Below are 8,601 nucleotides of genomic sequence, written 5' to 3'. Positions count from 1 at the left end.
ATGAATGATTCCGATCATTCCAGAAAACCCATGACGTTCTTCATGCGCCACATACAATTCTTGCAAATCATGCAACGAAGGTTTCCACAAATACACGTCTCCAAATGTATTGACACCACCTCTTGACAATGTATACAAACTATCCATTGTGGTTCTTTCGGACATTCTCATATAGTCATCCATGGTGTCGGGTGACTCCCCCATAGCCATCAAACGAATGACCGCAACATATTTCTGCAACGTTGTAAACCCTCGTCTACCTCTAGCATCATATCTCAATTGAAAAAAATTCATACCTAACTACAGTTTAAAAATATATTGCATATGTTGTAAAATTAAAAAAAAAACATGTACTAGATTTTTATTTATTTTGTATAAAAGTATAGTAAAGAAGCGATACCGGCTTTTTAAGGCATTAGCGATCCGTAGGAACACATTCCTACTCAAACGAAATCTTCTTTTGAAGCCATTCGACCGGTATACACAATTATCCGCAAAGTAATCGTGATAGATGTTCGTGTCCTTCCTTGCGATTTCTATTTAACATTACACGTCTTGTTAGTAGTGCAGCTGAGTCTGGTTGTAGCAGGTCGGTAGTGTAATAATGATACATCATCCCGAAGAAAATATCGTCATCTGAATCATCGGACGAGCCGAAAGGGTCCATATTTCATTTTTGTAGATAATTGAAAGTATGTAGAGAGAAGAAGAGAAATTGTGTGAAATTTTTAATAAAATTGTAGGTATTTATAGGGTAAATGATTTTTTTAATAGTTAATTTTTTTTATACCATTGCAAAGGAACGTTTTTCAAATGTTCAAATTTTGTGTGTTTCATCCAGTCGTGACGCCAACGAGTTGCACTCTCGACGAGCAAAAACGAGTAGGGGGCGGTGTTCCCCCGTCACGACGTCGTTAAGGCGCGCCACCTCAACACAACGAGCACACACAATCCCATACCGTCTCGTCTTAAGGGTTCTCAGCAAGTCACCAAGTTCATTGAAATGCTTAGTAAGCCGTAAATGTTGACGTGACATTGACAAGGCAAGTCACGCCAACAAAGTTATTTTACTTAAAAAAAGATTCAATATAGATTTGAGGAAGGGAATATTAGGTCTCGAACTCGTAACCTCTTGCAAAGGGGTTGTCCGCTTGAACCTCTAGGCTACACATATTTTGTTAATTCGTGTTATCCACCATGCTAAATTAGGACACCGAGCTTTAACATATTTAGCTAAAGGAAAAATTGATGACATGGCTTGCCTAGTTATCTCCACGCCAACATTTATGTCCTAGTAAGCAACTTATATGGCTCGGTGACCGTCTGGAACCCTGGATAAAATAGTATAAATGACAAAAACTATCAAATTCGAGGCATAAATAGACATAAGTAACCACTTTCGGTAAAACCAACAATCAAATTTAGGGGCATTTATGACGTATTGCTTATCATACAATTTCCACAAACGAATTAAAATCATACAAACAAAAATTTAAATAAATTTTAATGCATGAAGTATAACTTATCAGACACACAACACACACACACACACACACACACACACACAGAGAGAGAGAGAGAGAGAGAGAGAGAGAGAGAGAGAGAGAGAGAGAGAGAGAGAGAGAGAGAGAGAGAGAGAGAGAGAGAGATTACTTAACCCTCAAATTGCTTCCTTAGGACCGTCTTCTGGTTGGAATCAAGCCCTAGGCGGAACCGTCGATCCTAACTTAGAACCCGCTAATGATTACTAAAAGAAGGAAGATGATTACTGATGTAAAAAAAAAGGAACACATGTTATTTATTTTTTTTTTCAAAACAAACTTAAATATTTGCTTAGTATTTTCTTGGATCATTTTCAAAATAAATATTAATATTCCTCAATTTACTTTGATAAAGTTTTGTTATAATGAAATAAAAAATGTGTATATAAATACATTATATTCATAAACAAACTTTTTAGCGAACATATTTATATTATTATATAGACTTTATATTTATAAATAAATTGATTTAAAAATAAGTTTAGTACATTTCATTATATCCATTTCCTAATAAACCGAGTTTGGGTTCATAGCCATAAGAAATTACATTTAAGTTTTTTAGTTTTAGTGAGAGTTAAGATAAACTACAGATGAACGTGGTCTATGGATCGGACCAAAACCAAATAAACGTTTCTAGTTGAACCGGAAACATTGGTCACCATATCGGTTTAACTAAAAAACCGGAACCGATTACCGTCCAATTTTTCGGGACCAAATCAATTTTGGACTAGATTTTTGAACCATTAGCACATTTTATTTTCAGAAAGAATTACGTTTCCGACAATTTTTTACAACTTAGTTTTCTAAAACTTTGTAAAAAATAAGTTTTTACAGTCTTACATGCATTTAAATTAATAAGTAAAGAAAAGTTAAAAAACGAATTTGTAAAGAAAAAAAAAGAATCTCTAATTAAATACTAATATTTAGGTCGATTTAAGGTTTAATCCCAAATTAAGATTTGTTTAAAAAAAAAACAGAAGGCTAAAACTTTAGAATAACCCTTTGTGGCCGGTTTCACATATTTAGCCGATATCCCGGCTTTTTTCATTAATTCGTTAAAATATTGAGACTTTTTCGTTAATTCAGCTAAAATTTCAGAATAGGCGTTTTATCAATTTATTAAAAATGGTTTATCTTTTAATTGAGTGAATTTTTTTCATTTCTTTTTGTACAACTTTATATATTCAGTTTTAAAGTCACGAAATTTATAAAAACGTATCTATACAATCTAAAATACTAACAAACTTCATAAATTTGTCTGAAAAGCTTTACCGAAGATAGAGTGTTCCAGGATTTCAAGATGAAATTCAAAAAAAAAGATTGTATATTTTCTTTTGATTTCAACATTGGTTTAAGTATTGAGATAACCACAAAACATACATAATAATACTAATCTTAAATCTATCGGATAACCTTTCTCGTTAATAAACATTTTCTTCTTCATTCTGTTGGTTGTTCAAAATCTTAATCCATCTGCCATCTTTCTCCCTCTATTTATTTCTGTCTATTGCAAAATTAAGAAAGACGCGATAAAGGATACATACACACACACACCCCTCAGATAGATCTTTGTCTTTCCTTTTTATGTGCGGGCACACATAAAAGTTTCTGATCTGGAACGCGTGTGTGCATGTTTGAAATGAGGGTATCAAAGTTCAAACGAATATGTGTGTTGTGGTCTATCCAAGGCAAGACTAGCTGCTACCAAGATGTTGCTACTGTTCTTGGCAAATTGAGGTACGAGTTTAACATGAGCATGTTGAAGTGCATGATTCAACATGCTTATTTTTGTGTCAATCAATTTATTTTCATGTCAGGTTGATTGGTTTAGAGTATAGACCTTAGAAGTATGTCGTTTCATGCTAGATTAAAACACTAAATAAGTTGAAAGAGTACAATTTGAAGAGGTGGATAAGAAAAAGTGAAAAACAGAAAGGAGTAATAGTTTGAGACGCGGATGACTGAAATTCACAATAAGTTTAAGGGTAATTGATTAATTAACAAAAAAAGCTCCAAAATTTTAATCAATTAACGAAAAAACTTGGTATATTGGCTAAATTTGCGAAACCGACCACGAAAGGTTATTCTGAAGTTTTAGCTAGTATTCTATCATTTTTTTGTAAACAAAATTTAATTTGGGATTAAATTGTAAATTGCCCAAAATATTGGGACTTTGTTGGAGATTTCACGAGAACAAAATTATAGGGTTTATGCCACAAAAGTCACTATATATACAACCTTATTTTGTTTTATCCCCAACTTTATTTTTTATTCCTTAGTTGCCATACTAATTAAGAAACCATTTCATTTTCGGGCCTTTGAATGGTCACCAACAGGTCATAATGACGTGTCGGTTTCGCATTTTTCTCGGTTTACATTTTGCCCAACATTTACGCATGAGTTTGCATTTAGCCCCAACATTTATGCATGAGTTTGTATTTAGCCCCACCATTTTTTTGTTCCCTATTTGCCTTTACGTTTTAGAAAAGTTTCATTTTAGCCATTGGTCAATCATGAGTAAGTATTTTAAAATGTAATAACTTAAAATGAAAAAGGAAAGAAAAAAAACAAAGGAGGAAAGAGTCGAAACTGTGACTTCTCCTTAAGGGTGAGGCATGTTAGCTCGTAATTTAATGATTCTTCTTTTTGTATTATCCGTCTTTGTTGTGATCGTTGTATTTAATGTACACATGTAATTTAAAATGAAAGAAAAAGACCTATTGTAAGTCTCAAGTCCAATACGTCTAATAAATGATGTGACATATTAATTTTTAAGTCAATCAAATGGTTATTTCTAATAAAAGATGTAAAATATAATGCCTCTCAATGATAAATATTTGCTAATTCTTTTGTAACTCATATTATTAGTTATTTCTAATGACTTATTTTTTGAGAAACCAAATATTTCTAAAGAGTCAAAATTGCGACTTCTCCTTGAGAGACGAGACGAGTTAGCTAGTAAGTCAACAACTCACTTTTATATATTATGACTGTTAGTTGTATTTAATGCACATGTATATTTTAAAATGAAGGAAAAAGACCTAGTGTAAGTCTTGAGTTTGTAACATCTAATAAACAAGATGAAATTCTAATATTTGAAATAATCAAAATTGTTAATTCATTTGTAACTCATCTAAGAAACAATTGGTTATTTCTAATGATATTTGTTGAGAAACCAAATATTTAACAGACCTATTTGTTACTGGCCAATGGCTTAAAATGATTTTTTTTTTCTTAAAAGTAATGGTAAACGGGGAACAAAAAATATTGGGGCTAAATGCAAATCTCATGCATAAATATTGGGGCTAAATGAAAACTTATACGTAAATGTTGGGGCAAAATGCAAACCGAGAAAAATGAAAAACCGACACGTCATCATGACCTATTGGTAACCAGTCAAAGGCCCAAAAATGAAATGTTTTCTAAATTATAATGGAAAATGAGGAACAAAAAACAAAGTTGGGCAAAAATAGAACAAGGTTGTAAATATAATGATTTTTGTGGCATAAACCCAAAATTATAAATAAAAATCCAATTTTTGATAAGTTAAATTAAATAAAATACAAAACTGCAAAATTGGTCCCTGTGGTTTGGCAAAAACTATGGATAAGGTCCAAAAAATTTTCAACTTCCATGGAATATCCAAAATTAAGAAAAATTTGTCATTTTGGACCTAAGAAAACTTAAAAAGACTGATAGTCCTTTTTAATTTATTTATTACATTTTTATATTTATTTTATTACTATTTAAATTAAAAAGTTAAAAAAAAAAAGAGTATTTATCCCACCCCAACCCTACCGGTGCCCTCTTCTCCCCGCATTCTCCCTCTCTCTCTCTCTCTCACTCATTCTCTAGAATCGAAGCTCCCAAGAACTCCAACTGCAACAAAAAAAATTGAAGACCTTTTCTTCTTTTCAATCGACCTGTGCAAGTATGAAGTCAGGTTCATTAGCAACCCACAAAAATATCGACCCCTTCTTCCCTTTTAATTCTGATTTGTAGCTTTAAGAAAAGGAAAAAAGATGAACTGGTCCAAAGATGGTGATCCTATGGTTGCAGGAAAATGGGTGCCTAGAACAGAGGTTGTTGGTGGTGGTGTATGGTGATGGATTGATGTGTTTTTCCCTCCCACCTGAAATCACACATTCATTGGAATAAGTGTGTGTATGTATGTGTGTTCATCTGCAAATCTCACCGTCTGGTTCTTCTTTTGTATTTTCCATTGAACCACACGATCTAATAAAGTTATAACGTCTGATACAAGGAACAATGGTAAATTGATATCAGACCAAATACAAGATCTCAGAAAAGTTTATGATGTTTTGGTTTCGACGCACTGATGTTTATTCTTGATGATGTCTCTTAATGGTGATTCTTGATAACGACTCTCCTTTATCTTTAGATTGCAGGTGGTGGTGTTTCCTCTTCTCTTTGTTCTAGGATCTTACAAAAAACAAGATTTTTGGTCTCCCAATATTTACACTCTACGAAATTTATGAATAACTAATAAACTCTTTCAATGAAATTCACACTCTAAGAAATGATTAAATTACACAAATCGTCCCTCGTGTAGGTGCCAAAAGGCACGTTCAGTCCCAATTTTGAAAAATTAACTCGGACCGTCCCTAACATATTTAAAAGTTGCACGTTTTGTCCCTAATTTCATTAGCCTGACCTAAAAAGACAAATTTAACCTTATTTATTTATTTTATTTATATTCTTAAATAATTATTTATATTATTATAAAAGCTTATGGGTCCCACCTCTAATTATTTACCCTCTCTTTAACAAGATAAGCAAGTTTTTAAAACCCGAGTCGACCCGGCCGGTTGGACCGTGACCCGGGGTAAAAGGCGGGTCAATTAAGACCGATTTTTTGTAAAAATATGAACCGGATCAAACCGGCCGAGTTTCCCCTAAACTGCGGTTCGACCGCTTATGTTGAACCGGTTAAACCGGATTGACCCGTTTTAATAGGGTTTGGATAGTTGGACACAAGTAGTGAGCGCCAAAACAACGAGCCGTTTACGGTTTTTTAAATGTTTTTCAATGTTTAAACTTTGTGGACATCAAATTATTGGTTTTATATGATTATATATTATGCATGAAAGTAAAAATATATAGAAATAGAAAAAGATCATAAACTAGGTTGACCAGCGGTTCAACCGGTCGACCCGTGAACCGGTCATTACACCGGATCGACTAAAAACCAAGGTTTTAAAACATTGAGGATAATACTCTCCTTAATTTCAGATATGAGTTTCAGATTGGAGTTTCTGATATGGGTTTGGAATCAAAGCAACGTCAGAGTTTCAGAACGGACAACTCACAAAGCATAACATTTCTTCTTTTTGTTGTTAACCTCTCCAATGAAGAGAATAACCACATCGTAGGTGAATTGGACCATACCTTCTTCTGGTTGTTGTTATCTTCTCCGGTGAACGGAATAAATGCAAATTTGATGATCCGGTGGAGTTGATGGTGTTTAAGTGTGTTTCTAAAAAAATCCTCCTTCTTCCTTCATTAAAACCACTGGTCGAAGAAGGGGAGATAATGACATGGTTGACTTCTCTTATGTGCATTTAGAAGAGACACCGTCTCCATTGTTGGTCAATGGTTACTCAATTCTGGTTCATCATGTTACAAGAACTTCAGACACAATTTTCTGGAATAGGTTTGAATCTGAGTATGGGTTTCATCATTTGTTCATTCTAGAAGAGATATCATCTCATTATTGGTTAATGGTTACTCAATTTCCGATTCACTTACGATTCTTACCGGAGATGACACCTTCATCACCACTAACGCCATCATCTCTTGTCCCACCCCCGTTATCCATCCTTCATCCCCCCTCCCTCTCACCAGATATCCAACACCATAACCCTAAGATTTGCTATTCACTGTGACAACGATTGAGCATCTGTAAATTTAAAATCCACAAATCAATCAAAGGAAATGAAAGATTAGGGAGCTTGAGGAGTTCTAACCTAGAAATCGAGCATGTTGTCATCATGATGGCGATTTCTAAGTGATTAAAAAAGAAATCGATTTAACTAAGTGATTTAGGGTTTGTTCTAGGTGAGGGTTATACACTATTGAGAAATCAAATGTGGGTTTAGGTTTTACTAGTGTAACACCGATACAGAGGGCAAGAGAGATGGAGAGATATGGGGTGGCCGTAGAAGGTGACCGAAGTAGTATTAGAGGAAGATGGAGAAGAGTGTCGATCGTAAGATAAGGATAACTGGTGGATGAGGCATGGTGTGGCCTACATTTCTGTTAGAGACGAGTCTTTTACACATTAAATAATTTTTTTAGTAAATTATAAATAAAAATAAATACAAAAAGAGTAAATTACACGAATGGTTCCTATGGTTTCGAGTAATTTGCGTGTTTGGTCTTTAATTTATTTTTTTAACTCGGAAGGTCCCTACTGTTTGTTTTCGTTACACGTTTGGTCCCTACTGTTTGTTTTTGTTACGTGTTTGGTCCCTGTCTTACCTAAAAATATTATTATTTAAATATGAAAAAATAATGGGTTGTGTAAGGTAAGGCGAGGGGGTGGGGTTGGGGTTGGAGGTTTGTTTATTTAAATAAATTAAAAAATCAAGGACAAAAATAGTCTTTTTAGGTAAGAAAGGGACCAAGCACGTAACAAAAGCAAACAGTAGGGACCTTCCGAGTTAAAAAAATAAGTTAGGGACCAAACGCGCAAATTACCCTAAACCATAGGAACCATTCGTGTAATTTAGGCATATAAAAATAATATAAAAGGGTAACATAGTCATTTCATTTTTGTTAAGGACGAAGCGTGCACTTTTAAACATTTTAGGGACGGTCCGGGTTAATTTTTAAAAGTAAGGACTGAACGTGCCTTTTGGCAGCTACACGAGGGGTGATTCGTGTAATTAACTCTTAAGAAATTTATAAATAAGTGATCGAAGTTCAAAATTTCTCTCCCCATTCTCTTCAGATCCCCATATTAATGGTTTTTATTTGATATGATTTCAAAAATATTATGCCACAATTTTTTGAATACAAAAGTTTATATTAAATTACA

At 33.7% G+C, this 8,601-nt stretch overlaps 1 long non-coding RNA gene across 1 annotated transcript; it reads right to left on the bottom strand.

Annotated features, from left to right (window-relative positions):
* Positions 1 to 6,660: 6,660 nt before the first annotated feature.
* LOC111909146 (uncharacterized) lies at positions 6,661 to 7,831 on the bottom strand. Its single transcript, XR_002856099.3, has 2 exons — positions 7,529 to 7,831; positions 6,661 to 7,461 (listed from the first exon to the last, which is right to left on the bottom strand). It is a non-coding gene; the product is annotated as an uncharacterized LOC111909146 (long non-coding RNA).
* Between the last annotated feature and the right edge of the window lie 770 nt (positions 7,832 to 8,601).

The sequence above is a fragment of the Lactuca sativa genome, chromosome 5 (assembly GCF_002870075.4).
Source record: "Lactuca sativa cultivar Salinas chromosome 5, Lsat_Salinas_v11, whole genome shotgun sequence".
In the NCBI taxonomy this organism is placed as follows: domain Eukaryota; kingdom Viridiplantae; phylum Streptophyta; class Magnoliopsida; order Asterales; family Asteraceae; genus Lactuca; species Lactuca sativa.
Note: the sequence above shows the minus strand (reverse complement) of the source record. Positions and strands in the feature narration are given on the sequence as shown.